Below are 18,599 nucleotides of genomic sequence, written 5' to 3' on the forward strand. Positions count from 1 at the left end.
GAGAGGAAGAGAGAGAGAGAGAGAGAGAGAGAGGCAGACAGACAGAAAAAGGGACGGACAAAATCATATTGGCCGAAGGAAAAAAAAAACAGTCGAATGCTGCTGATTCAACAACCTGTTTGACCAGCTTTTCAGTGCTCTTTCAGATGCGTTGTCTTTTGTTGAAAGTGAAAGCGATTTTAGATCTCAGTCACTGCACATTATCCTGTCCATACACATCTGCTTTAAGGGTTCACTGTGTTTTGATTATCTTCAAACAATGAACAGGGATCAAGGATGGAATAGGTCTCTTTTTTTCTTCGTCACGTTATATAATATACAATAATGTCAGTGTCAATTGGCTTGCTTATCCCAATAGCTCTCCCGAGGATGTTCGTCACCGACTTCACCAACAAGCGGATTCTGATGGCTGACCTTGAACGACCCGAATTCACCGTGTTTATCAATGTGACGAGAGGACCAATGGACGTAGCGTATGACACAAAATACAGGAAGCTTTATTGGTCCAGCTACTCTGGCGTTTGGCGCTCATGTCTACTGGACAAGGATCCAGAACAAGTTACCACAAAAGGTAGAATATGACACCATGTATGCCTCGATGCATACACATACATCCATACTCACAGACACACACACGCAGATGGGTTAAAAAATGAAATTCCTCTGCACTACATAATTACAGACACATGTCATGAAATACATCTCTCCAAGATGGATTTTGCAACTTTATGAGTCAGAAAATATATATCACCAAAACCTACTTTAAATGGTTTTGTTCTAAATGACTGCATTAAGAATATTAAATTGTTAACGTTATTACATAATATACTCAAAACTATTATTCGAATTAATATATGTTTTTTTTATTTATTTATTTTTTTAGTGACAGCCAAATTCAACATCTGATATTCAAGACCCCCTCTTCATATGGAGCAACACCCTTCTTCCTATAAAAAAGCAAGAAGCAATAGATTTACGATTTTCATAAACTTGCTAATGGAGGTGGGATTGACATAGAACAATGATTAAACAGTGTTAACCGTGAATATTTCACAACTGCACTCTTCAAAAACTCATCTGACATTACACTGTCTTTATGAAAAAAAAAATCGTCAGGATAAGTTAATCAGACATTTTGTCTATTAAGATATGAAAATCTGTACCAAGATTACGGAAAAGGTCACTACACACACACACACACACACACACACACACACATACAACCCATACATATTGTCAACGGTATTCATTACTTCTTTTGACATTCTCCATCAGAATTTCCGCAAATAGATGAGCGAAAATACAATGGGCGGTATCTAATCTCAATTATTAAGTTGTGTAACATTACATTATGATGAGTTCAATTTTGTAATTGTATATTTATTTATGTATTTATTTATCTATTTATCTATTCATTCATTCATTTATTCATAATCCTACTTCAAAGGTCCCGGTCAATTAAAAAATCTGAAGATGATTGGAAAGAGGTCAATTAAACTAAATAAAATAAAATGAAATTCAGTTCAATTAAATTCATTTTATTTCACATATCTTAAGATGTACAAATATAGACATATATGTCTATGTATATCTTATGTATGATATGTACAGAACCTAACACGGAAATATACACAAAACACTACACAAATAGTACAAGGACAGAGTTTACAGTAAAATATGAACACAGTAGAAAATAGTAAGAACTGCAGATGTGAGGGAATAAAAAAGGTCATTGGCCTATCAAAGGTCAAACCCGTGGTGGACTGCATCCTAAAAGTTCGCATTTTAAAAATTGTGTTTCTTATTATTAAGTTATAGAAGACAAGTACACGTAAATGAACATGAACGGAGACAAGAAGAAAACAGTCATACAACATGAAAATGAAAAAGAAAAAGAAAACATTTGTAGGAAGACAGCACCAACATGGCAAGAATAAGAAAAAAGAAGCACTGACAAAGATTTACTGGTAATAAACGCAAAAGGCAAATACAAACAAGCTAAAAAGCTACAACAACAATAACGAACGATACATGAACGAACAACAGGCAATCAATAAAACTTACACGTATATAATCTCACAGTATTTTGCACATTATATATATTTTTTGAATAAAAAAAGAAAGAAAAAAAATTATACTTCCTTTTAAAATCACTTAGAGTGGAACACTGTTGAAACTTATCTAATATATAATTCCAAATTACAGGTTACAGGACCTTTAAAAGAAATCACTGTTCTAGAGAAATTATATCTATAAAAAGGAATATACATTTTATAGGAATTTCTGGTAACTTACATATTCACATCAAAATTATAGATGAAATAATCATTAAAAAACATCAGGTAATAACTCTTTGGTGAAGGAATACATAGAAGAAGCAATCTGAAATTTGTTGATCCTATGAATATTCAATAAATGCAACTTTACAAACAATACTTCAGTGTGTGCCAAATGATGTGATTTAGTCATTGTACGTATTGCACGTTTTTGAAGTTTAAGAAGTTTCTTCGCTAAATACATTGCGCAATTACCCCATACAATATTACAATATGATGTGATAAAGTCATACTATTATATATTTACAAAATTTGTTAGACGTTATTATTCAGTACTCCACTTAGTTTTGATATTTTAAAAGAAATATGATTAATATGATCTTTTCAACTGAAGCATTCATCAATAATAACACCCCCAAAATAATACTTTTAACTCTCTAAATCTCAACATTCTTAATTATAATATCGAATTTGCATCAACAATTACATTTCGAGATTTAATAATCATACAATTTGTCTTTGTATAATCTATCTGTAATTTGTTGGTTAAAAACCATGATTGCACTTTTTCCATTTCAGTATTGACAAGCTGATTAATCATTGCAACATCTTGTCAGGGTTAAAAAGGCTGGTGTCATCAGTAAATAAAATTACAGATAAAATATCACTTACATATTGCAAATCATTCATATACATTGAGAACAATTATAGTGGTCCAAGATTTGATTCTTGTGGCACACCGATTGAAATATCTCTAAAATGTTAATCAATATTATTTTACAAACAAATTTCTTTCTATCACCTAAATAACCCTTAAACCATTTCATTACTTCATTCGTTACTGATTTACAGTTTTTACAAGTCAGAAATTGAATATATCCTCTTTTTCACAGTGTCGCCATTCGTAGCTTTGAGCAGCGCCAGGATCTTTCCGTCTGTTGTCCAAGCAGCGATCACATTACTCTTCGTTTTGACGAACTCATTTGCTTTTTGTTGCTGTCAGGTTCCTTTTCAGTCGCTTCCTGTTTCTGATGACAAGATGCCGAACACGGTAGGTAGCAAACTTGACGATGATAGGTCTAGGGGGCTTCGTCTTCTCTCCTCTCTTGACAGGACGTGAAGCACCAATGCGATGGGACCTGTCGATGTCCTCAGGTTTCAGCTTCACATTCAGCTCTTCGCTGGCTAGGTCGAGCATCACTTCATCTGTGTCTTTCTGCATCAGACTCAGTAATTCCGAACAACTGCAAGCAGTTCCTGAACGAGTATTGTTCTGCATCGTTCAAGCTGCGCTGCAGATTGGTGATTTCGTCATTGTTGCGTTCCTGTTATTTCTGCTTCGAAGATATGATAGCGGCTTTTGTCTTGAGCTCATTCTCCAGGTCCATAACTCTACTCTACTCTCTCTCTCTCTCTCTCTCTCTCTGTTCGAGTTAGTCGCGTAGATTCTGCAACTCCCTTGTGACAGCATCAAGAAGAGCTGAAGAGTCTGCTGGCGAGCGACCAGTCAACAAAGCTGACAGCCAAGAGGATTACACTTGACGGTGGTAGCGATGGAGTTGAACAATTGATCCTTGTTACAAAAGGTTGCACAAGCACAATATACGCCTATGGGTCACAAACCTTGGTAGTATGGCTGAAGGTAGATCAGCTGTCAATGTACTAACACCAACATGTGCCTTTGGGACTGTGAATGTAAAGCTCTGCGAAATGTTGAAGCAAAACAGTGTTTCAGAAATACACTCGAAATCCATCAATCACGAATTGTCGTGGTATGACATACCTCCAAAGGTGTTCTTAATCATTAAAGAGACATCATCATCTGGGTATCCCTGTTCAGATGATACAAAATAGCAATTTCAAAGAGTAGATTTTAACAGTTCCTCACGGCTTACAGCTCCTCACAGACACTCTATGACATATTAAGCAGGCGCGGTTTGCCAAGGGCAATATATGCCATGGGTTTTGTATGGACAGAGCTTTAGAAAAGATCAACGTACTACACCTCTCAGTATACACATGTGACACAGGGTAATTCATTTTTGTTTGCATCACATTTTTTCTTATGTTCAAGTAGTAGACCCAAAGACAAATGTGACCGTGCATCACAAAACGAACAAAATGTCGCACACGCTGATTTTACGTGAGGACTGAAAATAAGTGAAATGAGTCAATCCAGCCGATGTTGACTTTTTCATATTTTCTGAAGGAGCAAGTCTTCTTTTACATTATGATAACATTTGGGGTCATAAAACGGGCGGGAAAGTGTGTTTTTTGGCAGTTTGTCTCGAAAATATTTGGTAGAATAGTGTGATAAGGTGTGTCTTTAGATTCCCTTTTTCATTTCTGAACAACCTTGTACACTTTCTTCACTTTCAACTCTAATAACTTTTGAAAGGATAGTGTAATGTAGTTTGTATCTCTAGAGGTACTTGTAGAAAATAAGGATGAGCTCGTACACAAGGTTTTCCGTTCAAAAGAGCTATGCTCCTTTATTGACGTCAACGACGAACAGGCAAAAGGTAATGTGTACAGCGTGTGTATGAGAATCGAGTAACTAAAAGATCGGTCTTTACTCGATGACCGTCTGACCAGCTCTCTACATAAATGTCCAGTCTGCCCTTATGGCCAGTGTGCTTCTTGACACATCAGCAATTTTGGAAGAGGAGTGGGTGTGGTACTTGGACCAATCATATGAGGGGGAAGTCATTTTTGGCGGGAAAGAGTGATGAGTGAAAGTGGAACGGGACAGTAATATCGACAGTTTCACGTATCAATATGGCATGTATGGTGATATTTTTGTTTTCTGTTTGTGAATTTTCACTTTGGCCTTCCATCTACACATAATATAGGTGAAATGAATGGTTTGCACATTTCTCGGCGGCTTTTGCACATTTCCCCGCAAAATTGAACATTTGCACATTTCCCGTTGATGAAATTGAGAGATTTGACATTTCCCGGCAAGACGTTTGCACATTTCCCGGCGTTTGCACATTTCCCGGCGAGACGTTTGCACATTTCACGGCGTTTGCACATTTCCCGGCTCCACAGGGTCAGGGTTTTTATCATCTGTGGGAGTCGTTGATTTGCCAAGGGACGCTAGTAGTCGTTGGAGGTGGGTGATCGGTTTTCGGTCGTCCGATATTCTCATGAAACAGGGCTTCAACCTGTTGAAATTGAAGACGTCTCGCAAGATTTCGCCTTTGAGAGTGGCTAGAACGTAGTGTGTCCTATCAAGGACCTCATGAACGACCAGGGGTCGAACCCATTCAGCTGCAATCTTTCTGGAGTTGGCAGTAAGTGAGGAGGAGGTCGGCTTGTACAAGTACACTAGTTGCCCTATTGAATGAGTGAAACTTAGCCGATTAGTGATGCCTACGTTCTGTTTTGCCTGCGTCTTTCTCTGTAGAGAGAGCATCGTGCGTCCGATTTGGTCAAATTTCCTCTTGAGGTGGGAAACGTACTCGCCATATGTCTGGGTCATGCCAGACATTGGGTCAAAGGTCAAGTTCGTCATGGGTGGGGGGTCTCGGCCGAAAACAAGTTGGTAAGGGCAGTGGTCACCTAGGTGAGGGGACGAGAATGAATTGTAGGCATAGCAGGTCGTTGGAATGTACCGAACCCGAACTGGGACTTGTCCCCCCGTCCCCGCCAAGCAAGTCGGGTACAGGGACAAGATTTGGAGGGGAGAGTGACCTTGGGGCGAAATTGATAGCGTCCAGCTGTGGTCATCAAATGTACGCATGCGCTATGCCTGGCAGAGCTCGCCCCAAGCCCCAATTGCCCCCACAGCTCGGGGACAGATGAGATACCAATGTTAACGGTCAGTCGTAAAAAAGATAAGATCTGTTGTGGCTGTCCCCGCATATTTTCAACAGATTTGGCAGATAACATCTTAATGGTGATATGATCGTAATTTGTTAAAATGAGACCCCCCCCCCCCCACACACACACACACACCTGTCCAGTCCTCAGGAGGAGGGGGGGGGGGGGGGGGGGGGAGGAGTTGAAGGCTCAGAGTCCTAAACGCTTGATTATTTTTTCTTCATCTGTCGAACCGAAAAAGATAGAGCTACGTCCAAAGTTAGTGGGATTTCACGGAGCACGCGAACGATTTGCGAAGGACGCGAATGGCAAAATCCAGCATTCGTATTTTAGTCTGCAAAAGTTCGCCAAACGAACGTGAGGGTTAGGAAGCGTCGTCAGTTGTTCGCGAATGTCGTTTTTACTTCGGCGAGAATTTCAAAAAAGTTTGAAATTTTTTGCCAACCTTTTCCGCACACTTGGTCGTGATTTGCTCGTGAATTGTTCTCGAAAGTGTCTTTAAAGCCTCGTCATATGCGCAAAGCCTTCGCGAGACACGCGCGATGTTCGCAAAATGTTCGTGAAACCCCAAACAGACTCCGAAACTTTGGAGAATGTCTCGCGTATGTTATGCGAAATCTGCGAAGTTTTTCCGATCATTTTACGACGTAATCGCAAACTGTTCGCGTACCTTTTGAGACATTCTCGCGAACGTTTAGCGCACGTTTGGGGGATGTATGACTTATACGTTTTCTACAGATAAAAATCGTAGCATACATCTAAACATCAAAGAATTATTAACAACTATAGTAACAAAACGTTTTTAATACTGATTTTGCACTGGTGCAATTTAAGTTGGTCGAGATAAACATGTCCGTTCTCCGTATAATTTCACGCCTATAAATTCGGGAACCTACAGTTTTTACAAGCATCATTGTGTTTATGTAGGCCCCATCATATTTCTGACATTTATTTGTCATATCCTCAGATGAAAATGACCATTTATATTTGTGTGTAATGTTTGTTTGTCTTTTTTTTTCTTCAAACATAAGATATGGTTGTATATGTTTTGTACTTTTGTTTTACTGTCAATCATTTTGTAATCCCATCACTGAGAAATGGAAATATGAAATAAAACTTGAAACTTGAAAACTTGAAACTTGAAAAGAAATTAAAGACTCGCAAAGAGAAATAAATGTTTGATATACAAAAAAAAATCGCAGAATACACTTAAAATTAATCTTAAGTATGTACAATTTCATTTGAACTATAAAAATTATGTGTCGGAGGAACTGAAAAAAAAAAATCAGATGCTCGTTTCTAGTGGAGATAGGTATTAGGAAAAAGAATGTAGGCAAGCACACGATAGAGAAATGAGAGAAAAAGAAAGGAGAAATAGAGGAAAGAAAAAAAAAAATCAACTCAAGACAGCTCCCACCTCTCCTTGGGTACATTTTCTCCCATGATTATTGGAAATGTTTCGTTGTTCGCATTTCCGTCGCGTGTTCTTCGTGTACGTAACATGCTGTACTTTAGCAATGATATACACGACATTCGCACAAACGTCGTGGAAACTTCGCACAAAATGCGCAACATTAGTTTTCGGCTTCATTGTCGGAACACATTCGGAGAAAAAATTTTCCGAATGTTGGATTTTGTCATTCGCGTCCTTCGCGAATCATTCGCGTGCTCCGTGAAATCACCCTAAGGGTGGGATTTCACGGAGCACGCGAACGATTTGCGAAGGACGCGAATGGCAAAATCCAGCATTCGTATTTTAGTCTGCAAAAGTTCGCCAAACGAACGTGAGGGTTCGGAAGCGTCGTCAGTTGTTCGCGAATGTCGTTTTTACTTCGGCAAGAATTTCAAAAAAGTTTGAAATCTTTTGCGAACCTTTTCCGCACACTTGGTCGTGATTTGCTCGTGAATTGTTCTCGAAAGTGTCTTTAAAGCCTCGTCATATGCGCAAGACCTTCGCAAGACACGCGCGATGTTCGCAAAATGTTCGTGAAACCCCAAACAGACTCCGAAACTTTGGAGAATGTCTCGCGTATGTTACGCGAAATGTGCGAAGTTTTTCCGATCATTTTACGACGTAATCGCAAACTGTTCGCGTACCTTTTGAGACACTCTCGCGAACGTTTAGCGCACGTTTGGGGGATGTATGACCTATACGTTTTCTACAAATAAAAATCGTAACATACATCTAAACATCAAAGAATTATTAACAACTACAGTAACAAAAGAAATTAAAGACTAGCAAAGAGAAATAAATGTTTGATATTAAAAAAAAATCGCAGAATACACTTAAAATTGATCTAAAGTATGTAAAATTTCATTTGAACTATAGAGATTATGTGTTGGAGGAACTGCAAAAAAAAAAAAGAAGATCAAATGCTTTACTAGTGGAGATATGTCCTAGGGAAAAAAATGGAGGCAAGCACACGATAGAGAAATGAGAGAAAAAGAAAGGAGAAATAGAGGAAAGAAAAAAATTCAACTCAAGACAGCTTCCACCTCTCCTTGGGTACATTTTCTCCCATGATTGTTTAAAATTCTTCGTTGTTCGCATTTCCGTCGCGTGTTCTTCGTGTACGTAACATGCTGTACTTTAGCAATGATACACACGACATTCGCACATACGTCGTGAAAACTTCGCACAAATTGCGCAAGAATAGTTTTCGGCTTCATTGTCGGAAATTCGCGTGCTCCGTGAAATCCCACCCTTAGCCCAGGACAAGAGCTTAGTACGGGATTTATTGGCGAGAGTAAAAAGCTGAAAAAAATTTTGGTACGGGACTAACGATAGTCCTGGGTCAGAGAAAGTACGGGGTTAAGAAACACAAGTGTAAAAAGAGCTAAAATGTTTCAAACATTTGATATCTAAGGTCTCCCTCACTTCACGCATTTGCTGAACATTTAGTACACACTCGCAGCTGCACTCCCATACCAAAAACAACGTATTGTTATGAAAAGATCACATAATAATCATCATATAACATCACATAATAATGGATAGCCTGATTTCCCTATTCAAGCCATTTGGTTATGACTGTAAAACCTTCTGCGTTCCAATTCATCTAAAACATTAAAACATAAATCAATCAAATCAATCACCGTCTTTACCTCTCTTGAATAGCTGAAATCGACATTTCTTTTCGTTCTATTGTCAGAATAGTGTATACGTATTCTTTATGTGTTTTTTGTACCACTTATGCGTTTAATTAGTGCGGTTGGAAACACCAGTATAAAGCGCCATATAAATGCAATTATCATTATTATTATCAAAAGTATTATTATTACTGCTTTCGATTTACGGAAAAGGGACTGTATTTTATTTGCGATATGTTCAATGCAGAAAAATAATTAAAAATCTGAAATGTCTAACGAAAATGACTGCAGAAAATCCATTAACATGGCCGTATTAACGGTAACAATAGTTTAATCATGGAGCTGTAGTTCCATGTCTAAATCAAATAAAGATCAAATCAAATGTTATTGTTTGTTGATCACTTCACTTCATTTCCAGGCGCAGTACATGCAATCGCTATAACTCAGTCACCAAGGATGCTTTACATGATGTACTACACCAAGCTCACTCAGATGTCAATTGATCCAGACAGGAATGAGACGGATGTAATGGAACTCCCTGGCGGGAAGGCCCTTGCTTTTGTACTTTACAGCGGGTATTGATACCTTTCACTAATTTAAAAGAGTTAAAAGAGTTAAAAGGCTTAAAAGGGTTAAAAGGGTTTCATACTGTTCATAGATCAAAATTATATGGAACTATCTTTCTCCCCCCCCCCCCCCCTCTCTCTCTCTCTCTCTCTCTCTCGCTCAAATGAGAAAATAGTATTACATATGGAATATGGTGGCATATCTTCCTCTTTCTCTCTCTCTCTCTCTCGCACACAGTTTTAACCGAAAGTAAGACAATGAAAATGAGGAGACAAGACTGCCAGTAGGCTAAAAACAACAACAACAACAACAACAAAACATTCAAAGGAAGCAGGAATCTCACATTGCATACACACGCAATAATGACCTATCACTTAAGATCTACAAAACACTTCATATCTTATGGATAAACTATCACGATTGATCAGTTCTCCTTGGCGGGGTTCGATCTCTTTAAGTTAATTTTCAATGAAATGGGATACATTAGTAAGGATACAAATCAGATGTTGTGATTCACTGGCCAATATTTCCAAACTTATGTTGAAAATTCGACATTTATTGGGATGTTCTTAACTAGAACGTTCATGAAGACAATGACTAAATGAAGCGGTTAGCCCCCCCCCCCCCCCCACACACACACACACACAAACACACATACGTATAGTTCCTTTATTAGTTCATTACATAATATAATGTGTATCATTACAAATCTCACTCGTCACAATGCACGTCTGACAGATTTTCCATAGTTCATGTATCATTGATATAAAATTTCCCGAGGTTATTTCTGAAAGCTTTTCACATTACCTGCAAAAAGCCGAAAGACTTATTCAGAAAAGCGGCACCATTGTTTTTTTCTTTTCTGCACTTGCTTAACTTAAGGTGGTATTTGGTCTTCTGGAATGCCGTCTATGAGTGTGTCTACTGTGTGACTATCAAAAGCAAAAGGATGGAATGTGCAAGTTGTATCGTAGACAAAGACTGCCATTGCACAAGAACAACAACAATTTAAAAGTATTTGTGGTCTCCATTGTTCAATCAAATCACGTACTAATTTTGTATGCTACACCGAATCGATAATGCTTGAGTACAAACACTACCTACCCACTACACAAAGACACACATACACACACACTCACCATGACAGCAACATTGGTTTGCTCTATGTAAATTGTCTTTTTAGCTTGTATGCAGACATGTGAGGACGGTTTGATTTTGCTACAGCGCGCATTTCCCATATAGTTGGGGGCCTAAGGGCTCAAAATGGGTCGTTTGGTTCAGATTCTTCCAAAAGCACCAAATTTGGCTCATAGGTCCCTTGTACCATACTCTTTCGATTTTTGATGGGCGCCAAGACAAAAAACCCTTGGGGCCGCCATATTGGTGAAATCCAATATGGCCGCCATCCGGGTTAAAGGTCAACTGCTGTTACAAATTGAAAAGGTTGATTAATGTTATGAATCCCATGTGGAAGATTTTATGATGTTAGAGAATGTGATTCTAAATATCATTTCTGCAATTCAAGGTCATTATCACCCCCTCAAGGTCACTTTCAAGGTCAAATAAGGGTCAAATCAGGCATTTCGTGCATTTTTCGCATTTTTCGAAATGGCGTCTGTGAGCATTCAACTGCAATTCACTGGTACCCCTATTTTGTCCCATTTGTCATCTCTTCCATACTCCTTCAATGGTCAATTAGGGCCAAGAGCGGTTCCGCCCCCCCCCCTACATATCAATAATGATTATGACAAATAAATGAAAATACATATATATATATATATATATATGTATATATATATATATATATATATATATATATATATATATTGAAATCTTTGAGCACAGAAAACGGGCTTCCATCGGTTTCGTTTTCTTTTCTCTGTTTCTTTGCTCAAAGTTTTCACTATTTATCAATTGCTTCTGGTCAGTTTTTCCTTTCTTTGTTTCATATATATATATGTATATATATATATATATATATATATATACATGCTTAAATACGGTCGCCATCCTATTCCAAGGTGCCGAATCAGGGTGCGATGGCAAAGAGGGTAATAAACACGCCTAATTTTATTTTGTCTTCGTTTTTCCTTCTGACGAGAAAGCTGGATGGCCCGTATGCAACTATCTGCTGGTCAGTTGTATGTTACTTCGGGTGGACCACTTTACCGGTTTATGCACCTTGAGTTTTCCGATAACGGAATGCCGATTCGGGATTCTTTCACACAAGGGACTTCCACTTTTTATTTCCAAGTGATGAGGTGCAAAGAGTTGTGCCTCTACTAGAGAGGACGGTATGACAACACACACCATTGCTCAGCTAGACTTGAGATAAGTGGGATTCGAACCCGCGCCGGAACACAAGTCTTTGCATCGCAAGCCATACGCTACCGACTGAGCCATCTTTCATGGTCAGTTATATAACTTTCCAGCTGGCAAGCGATATGATTCTCCTCCTGCTAAAATTGGTGTATGCCTGCTCTCCCTTGACAAGACAGCGTGTGCTTCTTCAGTGAAGGAGGCAATGGCCGAAGCTTCCAGGGAATCGAGCTCCTCAATCCAGGTCAAACCAGTGTTATAGGTGCAGTTTATTAAATTCGATCATTAAAGTCCTTTAATGGCAGTATCTTATCAGAGTAGGTGAAGACAATTCAGCTGAAAGATTTTTTAAATCTTTTTTTTATTCTCTTTTTATCAAATGAAACCGTTTCTTTACTGAAAGCGCAAATGATTAGGGAAACTGAACACCTATTGATGTTGTATGGGATACTGATCCTGAAGAAAATAATCTTAACATTTTTGCGCAGCAACACTGTGCAGTCCTCTGACAAGAGATGGTGATGGCACCACTCAAATCTCAAATTATGATTGGAAGAGCGTAGCGGCTTCCTGAAAATTAAGATTGAAAAATAAAGAACTGCCCTCATTTATCAGCGCACAGATATCCAAGAATAAATGGGACGGACAACTCATCCTGAGCACCTGATTCGAGGCGGAAATATCCAACAGGTATTGTGATCTCACAACCCCTCAGCTTTCCAACAACTTAGATGCGATCTAATACGCAAAGATATCCTTACAAAGGATGACATCATGTTTTCTGAAAGCATTTTCTGAAAACAGTATACAATCGCACGGATGAGCATAACATCACATTTTCGGTAGTGTGCTTTTTTTTTAATCCCTTTGATCTGAGGGAGTTACGGGTGGGTCGTGGTATTGAAAAGATTTTCAGCTTTTTCTTGTACAGTATACCTCTCTTCCAGAGCCCAACATCAGGCACTGACAGGGTGCGACATTACTTCAGACTTGCTTTGATGTGGCATGCAAAATGCCTAAGTAGTATGGGTCAGCACATCAGAGCTCACTGACACATTAACCACTTTAATAATCGTGCTCATGTCCAGCAAGGACTGATGAGCAACAAGGTTTATGGGGCAGCCAGCGTCAAGGAGGGTAGGCATCATCTCGTCATAACGTGGGAGCAGATCATCAGAAACCACCTTATCTGCTCAAGCGGCGCTGTATCAACATTTCGAAGATGAGTGCTGCTGCAAGTGAGTTTCTACTGGAATCATGACAGCATGGGTCATGATGTGATCCCTGACTTCAGGGAGTGGAGTTGGAGGAAAGATGGCACAGGTACATGGCAATTACTAGTGCTATCAGCTGCTCTCCGCAATGCTTCAGTACCAAATTTCATTCTTCTGCACCACAGCTGTTTCAAGGCATGCGTTGGGAGGTGGAAAACATGGAAATGGAAAAAAAATAATGAAATGAATGAATGAATGAATGTGAAAATGCAAAATGTAGAGCAGGTGTCAGACGAGCCATGGTCAGTAGTTTGATATTGCTGCAAACTTAAAGGGGGGGGGGAGGGGATTGAGGGCCTATCTGACGGGAGGAGACATTGTCGCAATGCCAGCGTCTCGAAGAAATTATTTTCGCTGTCACAACTAAAGCGATTTCCAGGGTGACGTCCAAGACGTCTTCAAACAAAGGGACAACTTATTTGCTTGAAAGTCACGGGGATGTTGGCACGGCTTTTGCAGTCGCAGGGACTTATCAGACACGTCTTTTCTCAGCGACTTCTCCCTTTCGTCGCCATTCTGTTATTACGGTCTCCACAAGATGCGGGGATATCTCGAAGATGTTGCAGACAAATTTAGTCCCCACGACATGGCCACAGTGATGGAGACCTCGCAGAGACGTCTCGGAGACAAGCTTGAAGACGGAAATAGTCTCTGCAAAAATCGAAAATGTTCGATTCTCCTGCGAATCCTGGAGAATTGGGCTCGTCTCCAGGAGACATGCGTCGTAGAGATGTTGCGGAGAGTAGAGTTGCAACCTATAGTCGTCAGACCAACGAGATACCAACTTATAAAGTCTTGTGATATCACACCAATTTGCGTCCAAGCACTTTGGATAGAATCTTAACAGACCCTATCGAAGGTGTCATGAAAGTTGTACTACTACTACTACTACTAATAATAATAATTGTTTTGGATACAAACTCCAAATTTTATTGTCCAAGAATGAAAATTCATTTTGCCCAATTGATCGTGGGCCCGGCAGCTACTGAGCAGCGCCAGATCGACGTTGCTCTAACCTTTTCAACTGTTGAACGGCAAACAAGGTAGCAGCAACTCCCATCTTTTAACGTCTTTTGGTATGACGCGGCCGGGGTTTGAACCCACGACCTCCCGATTGTGAGGGCAGCCACTCTACTCACTGAGCCAACACATCGGTACTATAACATATCTTATCTGTACCCTGTTAATGGTGTCACTGTGGGACCTGTGAAATATGCTTGTTCCCTACATGGCGTCATAAGGACCGTCATGTTCTCTGAACGGCATATTTAGCTGTGGAGGCACATAAAATATCCTATAAGGACTTTAGAATCGAAATTTCTTACACAAGTTCGAAAATAGCAAATTGATGCCAACCTGATGTACTAAAAACTCTCTTAAACACGACAATTTTTTTTTTCTTTTTTCATCCACTGAGATTAGGAGTGATCTTTATAATTATCATTCCATTGAATTTAAATCTGGATTATGAATATCTATATTTTGATTGAAGATCCCTGAACTGCAATAGATAAATAAAAACACTTCTCTTTTTAGTGGCAACGTCAAGGACGCTGGTAATATTCCTTTCAGATGAAGATGAAAATAATAATCCAATAATCGAATCTTGAAAACTCTTTGAAAGGGCATTACCATAATTCTAACTAGCTCTTTCGGCTGTCATTAAAGCAAATGCAAATATATTGAATTCCGCAAATATGACCAATCGGTGAGGACATTTCCTCTTAGCGCCTGTAATATAGAAATAATTAATGGAATGATTGTGACATGAACTATGATACTCCATAGCTTTGGACAGAACCTCACTTAAAAGCCTGTGTGGCCATATTATAAAAGGCCATAATTGAAATGATGCAGAAAAAAATTCCCGTAAGTAATCATTAAAAATGAAATTGAAGGGTTGCCAAGTCTTCAAATTTAATTGTGAAATAGGGATCTGAGTAAGATCCCTTAAACCTAATTACTCTCAGAAAGGGGTTCTTATTATAATTCATGAGTGTATACCTAGTATTTGAAATCTTAACACGAAAGCAGATACATTGATGTTACTCGTGAGAAAGCCCACCTCTCCTTCTCCCACAGCCCTCAACAACTGCAATTCTATTAGCAGGGCTGGCATTCCTCCTATATTGACTATAAGCAAGCCATTTTTTAAATTACCTATTGTGAATATAATGGTTTGACCCCAAATGACATTTAGGGAGACCTTATAAGGAAAAGTTGACATCAGACCATAAAAACAACTTCAGAATCGAATTCCTTGACCCATAAAACCTCTAAAGCTGACTTTTCAAATTATTGTAACACTTCAAAGGTTTTTTTTTTATGTTATACTGGCCTTTAAACGTAGGTGGCAGCCATATTGGATTTTGCAAATATGCCGCCCCGGAGGGCGCCCTTCACAAGAAATACGCCTTTTTTCAGCCGTCGACAACTGCAATTTTATTACTAAGGCTGGCATTCCTGGAATATTGACCATAGGCAAGCCATTTTTTCAATAAACTGTCATGAATACAATGGCTTGACCCCTAAATGACCTTAAGGTGACCTTATAAGGAAAAATTGACTTCAGACCATAAAAAAAACTTCAGATTCGAATTCCTTGACCCAGAAAACCTCTTAACCTGACTTTTTAAATGATTGTAACCCTTAGATGTCTTCAAATGCAAGTGACCTTTAAACCTATATGGCGGCCATATTGGATTTTGCCAATATGGCCGCCCCAGAGGGCGCCCTTCTTGGCGCCCATCAAAAATCGAAATAGTATGGTTTGGGCTACATGTGTGCCAGATTTTGGCGCTTTTGGAAAAATTTGAACCAAAAATCCCTTGCGCCCCCAACTAATAGACACCTGCCCGAGTATACTCGGGACTCGTCCTCAACGGGTTAAAGAAGTACACACATTTTGTGTCCATAATCAAGTACCATGAGTTTCATATATGTGACCCTGCACCTCAAAACAAACAAAAAGTCGCCAGACATGAATTTGTAGTTAAGACCATATTCTGAAAGAGCAGACTTTAAGCTTTAAAATGATGTATAATTCGAATCAAATAGACTCTCCTAACCTATCTAAATATTGGAAAGAAAGCACAAACTCAGGAAAAGTGTGAACTGAGAAAAGAGGCTCTGAAGTACAGTGTCTATTCAAGCGCTTAATCTTTACCAAACCGCGCTGGCTGTGCAATGAATGGGACGAAAAACAGGAAGTAAACCACCAGAGTAACAACAATGAAGGGATTATCAAATTAAACTGAAATTAAGCATGCCTCATTAACACATTCTGTCTATAATTAATGCCAACTTTCAAAGCAGTAGCACTATCCTTTCAAAAGTTATTAGAGTTGAAAGTGAAGAGTGTGGACAAGGTTTTTCAGAAATGAAAAAGGGATTCTAAAGACACACCTAATCACACTATTCTACCAAAAATGTTCGATATAAACTGCTTAAAAAAACACACTTTTCTGCCCGTTTTATGATACCAAATTTTAGCATAATGTAAGAGAAGACCCGCTCTTTCAGAAAATATGAACAAGTCAAGATCGACTAGGTTGACCCATTTCACTTATTTTCAGTCCTCGCGCAGAATCAGTGTGTGCGACTTTATGTTCATTTTGAGGTGCACGGTCACATATGACATTTTACATGTATACATAGATACACACAAAGTACACACAAATGTACCAAAGGAAGCTTTGTGAAAACCTTGTCAGCACTATGCATTTGTTTTCAAATTTCCCATTTTCCGGTTATTTTTCCGTTGTTTTCTGGCGGCAGAGGCCTTTTCAAAAAGGAACAAACAAGCAAACAGAACGTCCTTAAGGAATAGTATTCAAAGGAGCAGGAGCAGTTGAAGAAATAACCATGATCAAGCAATGTGTCTTTATTGGTAAGCTATAAAGATCATCTCCTTTTTTTGTCTTTCTTTCTAGCCTATGTTTCATATTCAGCATTGAAACAAACCCTTCCTTGATGGAAACGTAATTGATCAGTAAATCACGATGACCATGTGGAAGAATGTGTGTCTTTTTTTCTTTGCTCCAGGTCTATGTACTGGACTGTACAAAATAAAGGAATAATGTGTAAACGCCTTCAAGACGGAGCTGATTGTACTCCTCTGAGAACACCTGGTAACGACTACATCTCCGGTTTGTCCATCGACACAAGTTGTGAGTTAAAATATACAATGAATTTTAGGTCATCTTTAGTGCAGTCATGCCTCAAAATTTAAGGGGCGCTCCCAGTGATTTTTTGTAATTTCACAGCGAGCATTAAATTCGATTGTGACATTTATAGATTTGTGGAGTTTATTGTGGTACTTGATCAGACAAACCAATGCTCTGAAACCCCTCAAAATATACGCACATTCCAGTAATGTGCCAATATATTTTATTACAGCACCACTTGTTTCCCTGTATTGAATTTTTGCATGACATCTAATGTTGCTCTGCTTCCTTACGCACTAAATCAATATTTCCATTCTTAAGTGAAGCTGCTATGCAACCATCCGTGTTCAATGTTATTTGCCATGAATTTAAAAACATCTTCATTCATCATCCCATGATCACTAGTTTACTCACATGCCCCTAACTGGAGATGATTGGTTTTGAATTAAAGAATGTGGATCATTTTTACAATTTTACACAGGCAGGGGGGGGGGGGGGGGGGGGGGGGGAGGGGGGGGGACGTGTTTTGTGTTTTCACCTAACTTCTCCATAGGGTGTTCAGGCAGTATTAAATCCCAAAGCTGAGATCGGATATCACATGTCTTGATTTGATATAGCTTTAAACGCCGTCTTTTGTTTAGATTTTGAGACAAATGATCATATTAGGGCTCGGTCACGCTGCCCAAAAGTCGCGTAAACGCATGAATCACGCAAGAAATTTGGTTGTGCGTGCTTGTCCGTCGAGAATTTTCGCTGATTTACGCGATGAAAATCACCGATGAATCGCACAAGAACTACGGAAAGATCATGCAAAAATCACTAACAAACCACGCACTTTCAGCGCATAGGCACGCAAAGGCCCCAAATAGGGCGAATGCGTGGTTGTGCGCGACGACTGATGTCCGCGATAAGCCACGCATAATTTGCGCATTATCACTAATGAACTGCGTATGAATCGCGCATATATTTGCTCATGAACGCGATAGCGACAACATTTTCGCGAACAATCACTGATATTTCACGCATATTTCGCGCATTGTCCGCGTAAGAACGACGCAAACTACGCAAAAATTACGTAAAAC

This window comes from Diadema antillarum, unplaced genomic scaffold (assembly GCF_040938485.1).
Source record: "Diadema antillarum isolate AM-2024a unplaced genomic scaffold, OU_Dant_1.0 seq00000732_RagTag, whole genome shotgun sequence".
Classification (NCBI taxonomy): Eukaryota; Metazoa; Echinodermata; class Echinoidea; order Diadematoida; family Diadematidae; genus Diadema; species Diadema antillarum.